Genomic DNA, 11,281 nt, shown 5'->3' on the forward strand with positions numbered 1-11,281 from the left:
TTTGCAAATAGCTGCCCTGCAGCTGAATTTAGAACAACTGGGAAAGTGTTCACTGTTATCTTTCAGTACTAACAGACCAACCCATTCATATTAAATTATATCATGTTTTATCATGCATTAAAGACTCATTAGCTTGCACAAATCCGTTCAAGTCTCTGCATTAATCTCAACAAGAGCTCTGTAAAAAAATGAAGTTAATTTACAGAAGACCTCTTTGCCTGGATTGTCTTCTGAATTCTTTGTGCTGCACCAGTATGCTGGGCATGTATTGCACAAGTGTATACTTATTTTCCAATGTGGAAAATGATAAAAAGTTTTAAGGCTTATATATGGGTAAAAATGACTTAATCACATAAAATTATTGAGTAAAAACAATGAATTATCAAGAACTTTTTTAATGTCTTCTGTTTGCTGTTCTGAAATGTATATTCCTTGATCAGCAAAACATGCTGTCATTTGCTACATGTCTAGTGTTTGAAAACTAATGGATTAACTGCATTCAGTTGTTTTCAGTGGCAGCAGAGGTTTGAAGCTTTTCTTGCAGTGAAAAGTGTCTTGCCTAAACTTTCATTTTGAACATGGTTGCTTGCAGGTACTTGGTACAAAGGTACATACTTGTTCATAATCTTTATTATTGGCATTGATTCTTCATACAGCTCATTGCTTTTCTCCAGATAATAGGGAAACGCTTCTGCAGTTTGGGACAGGGACTTCCACCATACAGTGTAGCAGAGCCTTTTTTTTAATCACTGTGGTCCTCCCGGTGTCGCTGGTGCTTAGGCTAAAGCCTGCCAAAGGGTGGCACAGTGGCAGTCCCTCCTGTGCAGAGTAGCCTTTGTGTTTGCTAGCCAGCTGTGTGAAACAAACCTCTTCATCAGAATGTCTTTTACACTCCAGAACATCTGGGAACACTACTTCTGAGGTGGTAGTTAAATACTTCATTCTGCAAAGGCCTCTGTTGATTATTGCGGTTGTTATATAAAACATTAACTCCAAAAGCCAAAGGATAATGAGTTTCAATAAGGCCAAATGTCGGGGCTACCCTTGTGCCACAACAACCCTCAGCAGCTCTACAGGCTTCGGGAGGATTGGCTGGAGAGCTGCCAGTCAGAGAGGGACCAGGGGGTGCTGATTGACAGCCGGCTGAACAGGAGCCAGCAGTGTGCCCAGGGGGCCAAGAAGGCCAATGGCATCCTGGCTTGTGTCAGCAATAGCGTGGCCAGCAGGGACAGGGAAGGGATCTGACCCCTGTACTTGGCACTGCTGAGGCCGCACCTCGATGCCTGTGTTCAGTTTTGGGCCCCTCACTCAAAAAAGGACAATTGAATGACTCGAGCGTGTCCAGAGAAGGGCAACGAAGCTGGTGCAGGGTCTGGAGCACAGGTCGTACGGGGAGCGGCTGAGGGAACTGGGGGTGTTTAGTCTGGAGAAGAGGAGGCTGAGGGGAGACCTCATCGCCCTCTACAGCTCCCTGAAAGGAGGGTGCAGAGAGCTGGGGATGAGTCTCTTTAACCAAGTAACAAGTGACAGGACAAGAGGGAATGGCCTCAAACTGCACCAGGGAAGGTTTAGACTGGATATTAGGCAGCATTTCTTTGCAGAAGGGGTTGTTGGGCATTGGAATGGGCTGCCCAGGGAGGCAGTGGTGGAGTCCCCATCCCTGGAGGTGTTTAAGAGTCAGGTTGACATAGCACTGAGGGATATGGTATAGTTGGGAACTGTCAGGTTAATGGTTGGACTTGATGATCTTCAAGGTCCTTTCCAACATAGATGATTCTGTGATTCTGTAATAGCATACTCGTCTCCAGGGAAGAACAAATTATTTAATACATAGTTTAATATGTTACTGTTTTCTAGCATTATGCCTCTGTTTTCCGGCAACCTGATTTCAAGGTGGGGTTAAAGGAAGGAAACAGTGCAAACTAGCTCTCCCAACTTCAGAGGAAGGCACATTGTTTCATTACTCTAAAGCCTAGAAAGCTGGAAGTTGGTAGTTATGTTTCCTGCTTCCCTGGCACTATCCCAACAGGTGTCACAAACCTCCTTAGATGTGGTAGTGAAGAGAGCATCACCCACTCATTTACTCAGGGGAGTGTTACAGAGGTAGCAAAATGAGAGCATGCAAGCTTAAAAATGAGAGACAGGAATAACAGAGGATAAACACCATATTTATTGCCTCTAAGGCATTCATTTAATCTGCAGATTATTACTGAGCACTTACTGTGTCCTGTCTTTTGTGGATTTTAAGAGGCTACACACTCATTGGCCTGTGATTCAGACTGACATATAATGATATAAACCTCTCAGTCTGATGTGGTAGCTGCATTTGAAAAGTATCTTAAGAAGTGCGGCACATATGTCTTCTTTGAGTTGTGTTTCTTCTGACTACATTTTTTTACTAAATTGCTTGTATTTTTAAAAACCAGATTTATCACTAAAAGTATGAAGGATACTTATATAACCCCAGAATATCAACCTCTATCTAGATAATATGTGACTGTATTCAGTTATGACTGTGCTCACAATTTAGTGTTTGAGAAATGAAGCAGATCTGTTTGCCCCATATAGATAAAGACATTCCTCTTCCTCTCAGTTTGAGCCAAACAGCACTTGGTTTATGGCCTTGATTTAAGGCAGAACAAATAGCAGAGTAAGTTTATGGCGATGTTTCACCATAACGATGCAAATCAAACGTATCTAAGCTTTGCTACGGTATTGTCTTTGAGAAAAAAAAAAAAAAAAAGGCGAATCTTAGCTGAAGGAGAAAGTATGTAGAATCATGGAATGACAGCAGAGGGGACGGAAACTTATGGCAATAAGAAAAAAATCAGGAATGGAGCACAAGGTAGGAAATCTAAAAATGGTGAGTCAAGCACTGCTATTCCAAAGCAGGCTTAACCAAAGCAGGCTGCTGTAACCTTGTCTTGCTTGCTATTTTCCTTTCCATATTTTTCATTATCTGTGTTACTGATTATTTTTTTTTTCCCCCTGGCAATTTAATGCTGAAGTGGCACCCTGCAAAATCTGACAAGCACCATAGCTGTGCAGGGGAACCTGTAGGAATGCAGAAACTGGTCACTGGTTGTGGAAAAAGGAAGGGCCTTGAAAGTGAGGAAGAGGAATTCAGAACCACCATGTCCTGGTTCAGCTAGGATAGGGTTAAGTTTCCCCAGGACGGGGAAGGGATCTCCAGCTGGGTCATTCATACCATGCTGACATGTCAGGTCCAGTGGAGCAGGGAGGGAAGCTTTCCTTTGTGGCTTTGGTCGGGGGAAAGCAGGCACAGGCTGGCTGTGTTCACTGTGGTATTTCTCTGTATATCTTTTGTATATTGTTATTACTTTTTGTTGTTGTTTTTATTGCTGTTGTTGTTGTTCAGATAGTTTATTACACTGTTGTATTAAATTTCTTCTTATTTTAACCCGGGGTTTGTGCCCTACTTGTGTCCGAGAATTGAGGAGGGACAACAGCAACGTGGTCTCCGGTCCTGGCAGGGCCTAAACCACCACACACCAGCAAAGGAGGTGGTGAAGCCGGGGTGAAAGACACCGACATCACTGCAGAGCAGAGAGGCTTTTAGATGCTGGATTTTACATTGGGAATACTGGGGAAGGTAAGGTCGGGCTATTGCAAATGGGAGGTGAAGTAGAGTGCACAAAATAGAACAGATTGAAAGAGTTTTTGAATATTGTATAAAGGAACAATTTTAAGAGAGTTACTGAATGAGGAGAACAGGGAAAGAAGCCAGATGTAGTTGAAGCTAACACATAAGGCCACAATTAGGGCAGGTAAAGTAGAGGCAGACATATTCACTAGGGAACAATATCATCCTAAACCTCCAAAGCTGTTAAGAGTTCATTGATTGGAGCATCAATCTGGCAGTAGGACAAGCTGTCAAAACTATCCATTGTGGTTAAGGAAAAAAGCATCAACAGCACAAAGGGAAGCATCTGCCTTGTTTTGATGTTTGTGTTCCTATTTATGTTTACTGTAAAGATTGTCCCAATGTCATTCAGCATATTCTGTGAGGAAAAAAAAAAAAAAAAAAAATTAAAAATTAAAACACCCCCCCCCAATCTCTTTGGTCATTTTTTTCTTTTTAATTTGCCATGATGTATTAGTCCATGCATTTCAAATCTCTGTATTTGTTAGATTTATGTCAGCCAACATTTGTTGAAGTATTCTAGCTTGCATGCTTGCATGCCAATCTTATCATTTACTCTTATGGCTGTTCATCATCTTTTTTTCTGAACAATAAATAATAAAATTTCACATTAAGACTAACCCTTACTGTTACTTAGCCTGTGTTATTGCATGCTGCTGTGTTGTTGCTACAGGAAATAGTAAATATGAAGTGTACTTTGCACAACTATTTATGAGTTCTTCAAATCAAAAATTTTCTAATTACTCTTAGGCATTCCTTAGAGTATTAGCTTGTTTCTTTGGGGCTTTTCTGAAACTGGGTTAACACATTGGTATTTCAGTCTGCTGGATTTGCAAAGAGTAAGGGTTTGCTTGGTTTACAATGGCCCTCAGCTAATTAGAACACATTTGAATTCTATTTAAGCTGCTAAGAAAACCTGTTTTGCAATGTGGGTTAAAATACCAGGAAATCATGGTCTTTCATTATTTCCCCACCAGAGATCAGAATTACTTCTGTTATAGAATTACAGTAGATATGACCTAAGTCGAAACAATTCCTTTTTCCCCAAAGTACTTATAGACCAATATATATTTTCTGTAGCATCTCCATAACTTTACATTTGTTTTAAGGGTTTATCTAGTTTGTCAATCTGTAGCTTCTCATTCCTCAGCACTGAGGTGAGATGAGTGAACCATATGGTTTAGGAAATCAACAGAGTAGAAAATACTTGTGCTCTTCTTATTATTCTGGTTTAGCACTGCTTCTGTTTGAACTCTGTAATTCTGTATAATTACTCTAGAATGATATTTGCTGGGAGTGAAGAATCTGGATTTTTATGTGTCTCTACCAGGCCACTTAATTAAGACTCAGGGTATTACATGAATATTAGATGAATACAGTGAGTATACAGCCAAAACACAAACCACGTTCTCCTTGATCTCTGTTGTGAACCTTTGTTGTTCATCTTTCATATCCTCCACAGCTCTTCCCCAGAAGAGAGGGTGTGAGAAGCTGTATTTTTCTGCAATACACTGTTGTGCTGCTCTGCTTGTCCAAGAGATGATAAAAGCTGTCTGCCCTTCCTTGCAGCCTGAGCTGCCCTGCTGCGATAACCTGCACCCACCACAGCAGCAGTCAGAGCTGGGGAGTGAGCACTCCAGCATGGCCTCCTCCTGTGTCCTCCAAACATCAGCAGTCAGTTAGTTGCTGGGGGTCAGAGGTACCAAAGGCCTCACTACGTGAAGCACAAGCATGCTGGCCTGACTGTATAATTTCCAAGGGTAAGAGCAATGCATGCTCACAGTGGTCCATGAGCATCTCAGACTGGGAGAGGTCTGTTCCTGTCTATGAGATTTCCAGAGACATTATTATTGCTCTACAGTTGCCTAGTGCAATGACTACAAGGTGAAAGCACAGAGATTTCAATATGAAGACACCTTCCTTCACACAGTTGTGGCCAGAGCACTACAAAGCAAGACTTTGGCTTGTGCACTGAATTGGAGGATGAACAGAATCTTGGTTGAACTGCTGCCGCATCCTGCTGGTTCCCACATAGGGCCTGTGTTGCCATCTGGAACACTGTTGTTTTCTCTGTGACCTGCCATACTGTCTGGCGGAGGATCAGTCACTGTCCCACACCCTTTGGTTGCCTGGTTCAGTGGGTTTTCTCTGAGCCAGGCCAGGGAATCTCACAAAATTTCATTGTAACTGTTTTCTTTTATGACCAGGGGTACGTGCGTGTATATGATGGTCCTATCCAAGCTCACTCTTAAATATAGGTAAGTGCTGCCAAAAGGGAATTAGACGTACAAAGCAGCATCTTTGACATCGACCCACAGTAGATAAATGTGTTTTTACCCTGGACACTCACCATTTCCATCTCCTCCTTCCTCTGACAAACAGTTACTTGGATGCCTTGATCTATTTCACAGAGCTGATGCAGCAGAGGTCATGCAGTGTGCCTTTGCACTCTGGACTTTGCACAAAATAACTCCAGCTGATTTTCCTGGAAGCACATTAGGGATACTGATGGCACTGCACCACAGGTGTACTGGTGGGGATGGGAAGCAGCAGCATGTGACCAAGAAGCAGAGTGATGGTAGAGTGGCAGTACTACTGGTCTTTAATGAAAGCACTTGCTGGCGAGTTGGACAACTGTCACCGTCTGCCTCATTTAAATGATTACTAGTAGAGAAGATGGAAATGTGCATGTGTGTGAAGTGACTCAGGAACTTCACTGTATGAGTAAACCCTTAAGGATAAGGCAACACTGATTTCTTTATAGTAATTTTTAATCTCAGGAAAGACACCATCTCCTCAACTTTGTGAGTGGCGCAATAAATAATAATAATGTAGCTTTACATGTGTTTTGTGAGGGATTGCTCACTCTAAGTGCTAGAGAGGTGGCAGAAAGACAGGTAGTGTACATTATTCAAGAAAGTCCTGCACTCCTGTGGCCTAGCTCATAACGCATGCTATTGCCAATAAAATCCCATGTGAGCAGCTTATTCATCAACCATCCCTAGGAGAGAAACAGGCCAGTTGTGTGTGACTTAGAGGACTAAGAAGCACCACTGAGCCTACAACAGAGGTATGAATGGATATTGTCTTTTCTTTGGTTCATTAGCACTTCCTGAACTGTGCCCTCACTAGGCCAGCTAGATTTTGGTAGTAAAATTTTATACTTCTTTTTCCTCAAGAAACTTATATTGAAAGTAGCACCTTGGTAGCAACTTGCACAGTGCTGCTTCTCAGGTGTTGTCATTTGCACTGCTGCCAAAAGGATGTCAGTGCCCAGAGCAAGGAGTCACTGTTTGCTCAGACACTCACTCACCTGTGCTGGTGAGTTTTGGCTGGGGTAGAGTTATTTTTCTTCATGGTAGATAGTATGGGGCTATGCTTTGCATTTGTGTTGAAAACATTCCTGTAAACAGGGATGTTTTAGTTCTTGCTGAGCAGTGCTTACACAGAGCCAAGGCCTTTTCTGCTTCTCACACCACCCCACCAGTGAGTAGGCTGGGGGTGCACAAGAAGGTGGGAGGAGACACAGCCAGGACAGCTGACACCAGCTGACCAAGGGGTTCTCCCCCATCATATGACATCATACTCAACATATAAACCTGGGAGAGAAAGAAGGAAGGGGGGGGATGTTTGCAGTGATGGCATTTGATTTCCCAAGTAACCATTACATGTGATGGAGCTCTGCTTTGATTGAACACCTGCCTGCCGATGTGTGATGAGTGAATTCCCTGTTTTGCTTGCTTGCATGCACAGCTTTTGCTTTACCTCTCAAATGGTCTTTATCTCAACCCATTTTCACTTCTACTCTTTTGATTCTTTTCTCCATCCCACCATGGAGGGAGTGAGCAGGCAGCTGCATGGGACTTACTTGCTGGCTGAGGTTAAACCATGACACCACTGCTGCAATTCACACTTAAATTGCATTGTCATATGAGTTATACAATTGTATGTGATGCAAAGCAGTTGGAAAATGCCCTGGAATTCCAAATAAAGACCATCACAATACAGAGACTTTTATCCTTTGGACGATTACTTGATCATAAAATGTTTAGATAATCTAGGCTGCTAGTATTTACTTTTTGATGGAGCAGATTTTCTACCTACTGTCTTAATAAGATAGCCAAAATTTGTTCTAGACTGATGACAGATGCAAGGATAAATATGTTTGAGGAAACTTCAAGACTTCATTTCAGCACATAAGAGATCTATGCTTCATTTGCTCAAATTGCACATCCTCATTACTCTGCAATGATGGCAAACTTTTTCAGCACTATTCATCTCTATATGATTGATAAGAATGGTGCAGTCTTCTGTCATGAGTCTGTGGTTCTTATCCTGTGTGCAAGTTTATTTGCTTATGAAATTTTTGTGTCAAGTTCAATGTAGAGAGGAATAGTTCTCTCCTCTCAGGGCTTCCACAGTCCCTGATGAGACCAGTGTGGGATGACCATCCACTAGAAGCACATATCCATATCCTGGAGATTTAAAATTTTTTGCAGTGAAGGTAAATTACAGAAGGACTTTGCCCGGGAGTGATGGGAACAGAACCGTTCTGCTGCACAGAGCACTTTCCCAGGCAGAGTCAGGAAAGGGCAGTGGGGGAAATCTTCCATGCTTTCAAAGTCCAGACTCTCATGAACCCTTCTAAGATATCCCAGGACACCACACAATAACAGTTTACTGGCTAAAGCAGCACAGCTATTACACACTCACTCATCCATTCTTGGGTTGTATTGTGACAAGTTTTTACTTGTTGGAAAAACTATCAGAGAAAAAGAAAAAAAAAAAAGTATGTTCAATGATTTATACATTAATATCTCTGTTTTTAAAATGCAATTTGAATACATCTGGTTTTGCAGTACATTCTTGCATATTGTGAAAGAAAGAATGGATCAATTCAGATCAGAATAAATACCCACACTGTGGAAACCAAACTGGTTTAAAGATCTGTCAGTCTGACAACTGAAAAAAAAAAAAAAAAAAAGGTAGGTTTCAGAATGAGAGAAAAAAAGCTTTTGAAAATAACCCTGTATTGTACACTGTACAGTTGTTACTGTATATCTCCAACACAAAAAGAACCACATTTTTTCACCAAATGCAGAAACATTTATAGTATTAACTTAAAGAGCTTATTATAAACATTAAACCAGACCCAGAATTAGATGGCTCTGCTTCTTACAGCAGACCAGAGCTGATTTATGGAGGAAAAAAAAAAAAAAGTGTGTGGAAAAATAAAGCTGGTAAGCAAAGAAGGTAAGAGATGACAAAGATGATTTCTGGTTTTGGTGTTGGTCCCTGGCAACTAAATTGCACTATACAAAACAAGGAGGAAAAAAAAATCCAATGAAGTGTGTCAGCATATAACCTTGCTTTTGTAGGAGAAAAATGAATATTGAACTTATTTTACAGTCCATCTGATCCTGAAGCATACTTGCTATGATAGACATACTTCCAATGTTAACATTAAAGGCTTTAAAATAAATCTGATTTTCATAGGTTAGAAATAGCAATATAGGTCTCACTGTGCTAGGTAATTCTATCTGTTTCCTAAGGGAACACAAACCAAAAAACCACAGGACAAATAAACTCTTCTGTGATAATCCTCCATTATCATATATTAAGAGGAGTTTTCTCTGATGCTTACAGCTGAGGAGTGCAGCCAGAGTTGTGTGAAAGCCCAAGTTAAAGCTACTGACACTTTTGATCCATCTCTCTCATCTGTGCCCATGGCTCCTTGGAGAAGAACAGACTTACAAGGCAGGTGAACAGAGAAATTGCCTCAGAATACTCTTGCAGTTTCCAATATTGTTTCACTTTGTATGGGAAAAAAAATACAGAAAACAATAGAGGGGAAAAAACCACTGTCAGCAAAACTCCTGAAATATTATTATTCCAGGCATTGCTCAACAGGTTTTTCTTTGCTGCTGGATTGTTTTACAGACTCCATATCTCTGGTGAAGATTAACTATTTTTAGATGGGTTGCTATTTAGCAAATCAGCTTTTGGATCCAGGTTACATCTGGAAGCATAAGAAGGGAAATGGAGGCAAAGAATGTTCTATAAGTAAAAGGAGGGAGTAACTCAGTATGGGAGCTCTCAACAGGCAGCTCTGAGCACCCTTGTTTCTCTAGTCCTTATCCTTATGCTTTCATTAGTTCAGTTAGACTCCAAACCATGACTTCTTTTCATGGCAGGAGTTATTGTGATAGTCAAAGTGTGATTTCAAAACCAGAAATGTAGAAGGGATTTGGAATACTTGTGGAAGATGTGTTCCCACAAGAAGTCTTTCAGCTCAACAACTATCTTCCTTATAGCCACTACTACTGATCAGAGTCTTTACAAGGCTGACCATTTCCAAATCAGCTAATGTAGATTTTATTTTTTTTTTTTAAATGTGTGCTATTAGTGTCATTGCTTAGAACTGTTTTGGGGAAAAACAGAGAAGGACATCTCTTCACACTAGTGTCATAAACCAGTGTCATAAAGCATTTATTTTTCACATGACTCATCTGTGAGAGAAGGTTCATGGTTCATTGCATACATTGTGGAAACAGCTGGTAGTGCTAGCTGCCTTTCTTCTCACCTTGCCCCTGCTCCAGAATGCAGCCACGTGTGTATATTGCCATGATAACGAGGAATCAGAGCTGTATTTTGCCCTGCATGCCAGGTCCAGCATATAGCATTATAATTAAGTTACTCATTACCTTTTCTTCTTGGAAGGAGCTCTTATCTATCTATCTGTAGATAGTGTGAAGATCTGGTTTTTAATTTTGTACCTGACAGCACATTGGAATGATTTTCCTTTAATCTGCTGCTAAGCACTTCTATAATAAAATGCCTACTCAGTGGAAAATTATCTTATCAATACCATTAAGTGAGAACAGCAGTTAAAGAGGCCTTTAATGTGTAGTCCAAACTACCTGCATTACCAAAGACTAATGAATCCTTGTTATGAAGCTTAATATAGAACATCACAGCTCCAGACATGAGCTTGCTGTTTGATATGTAAAGCCTGGGAAAAGATAGATTTTCAACTGAAAGAACAAAACGAAATTTAAGCAGTATCCAAATGAATTCAGTACAGCAAAGGCAAGGCAGGAATGTCACATACACAATAAAATACACTGGCACAGCTCCACACACAGTGGACAACAGGAAAAAAAAAAAAAAGGTGGGGAAAGAGCTATCTGGACTGAGTTTACAGAGGCTAGCAGCTTGTGAGCCTAGGCAGCATGAAATCACAGAATCACAGAATTGTCTAGGTGGGAAGGGACCTTGAAGATCACCTAGTCCAACCATTGACCTAACACTGACAGTTCCCAACCACACCATATCCCTCAGTGCTATGTCAGCCCGACTTAAACACCTCCAGGGATGGGGACTCCACCACCTCCCTGGGCAGCCCATTCCAACACCTGACAACCCCTTCTGGAAAGAAATGCTGCCTAATACCCAGTCTAAACCTACCCTGGTGCAACTCGAGGCCATTCCCTCTTGTCCTATCGCTTGTTACTTGGTTAAAGAGACTTATCCCCAGCTCTCTGCACCCTCCTTTCAGGGAGCTGTAGAGGGCGATGAGGTCTCCCCTCAGCCTCCTCTTCTCCAGACTAAACACCC

The 11,281-nt window shown here is 41.4% G+C and overlaps 1 long non-coding RNA gene across 1 annotated transcript; it reads left to right on the plus strand.

The window, feature by feature from the left end:
- The first annotated feature begins 1,793 nt into the window (after positions 1-1,793).
- Positions 1,794-4,027, plus strand: LOC113489681. Its single transcript, XR_003400079.1, has 2 exons — positions 1,794-3,136; positions 3,517-4,027. It is a non-coding gene; the product is annotated as an uncharacterized LOC113489681 (long non-coding RNA).
- Positions 4,028-11,281: the final 7,254 nt, after the last annotated feature.

Source organism: Athene cunicularia (genome assembly GCF_003259725.1).
Source record: "Athene cunicularia isolate RWA chromosome Z unlocalized genomic scaffold, athCun1 chrZ_part1, whole genome shotgun sequence".
NCBI lineage: Eukaryota > Metazoa > Chordata > Aves > Strigiformes > Strigidae > Athene > Athene cunicularia.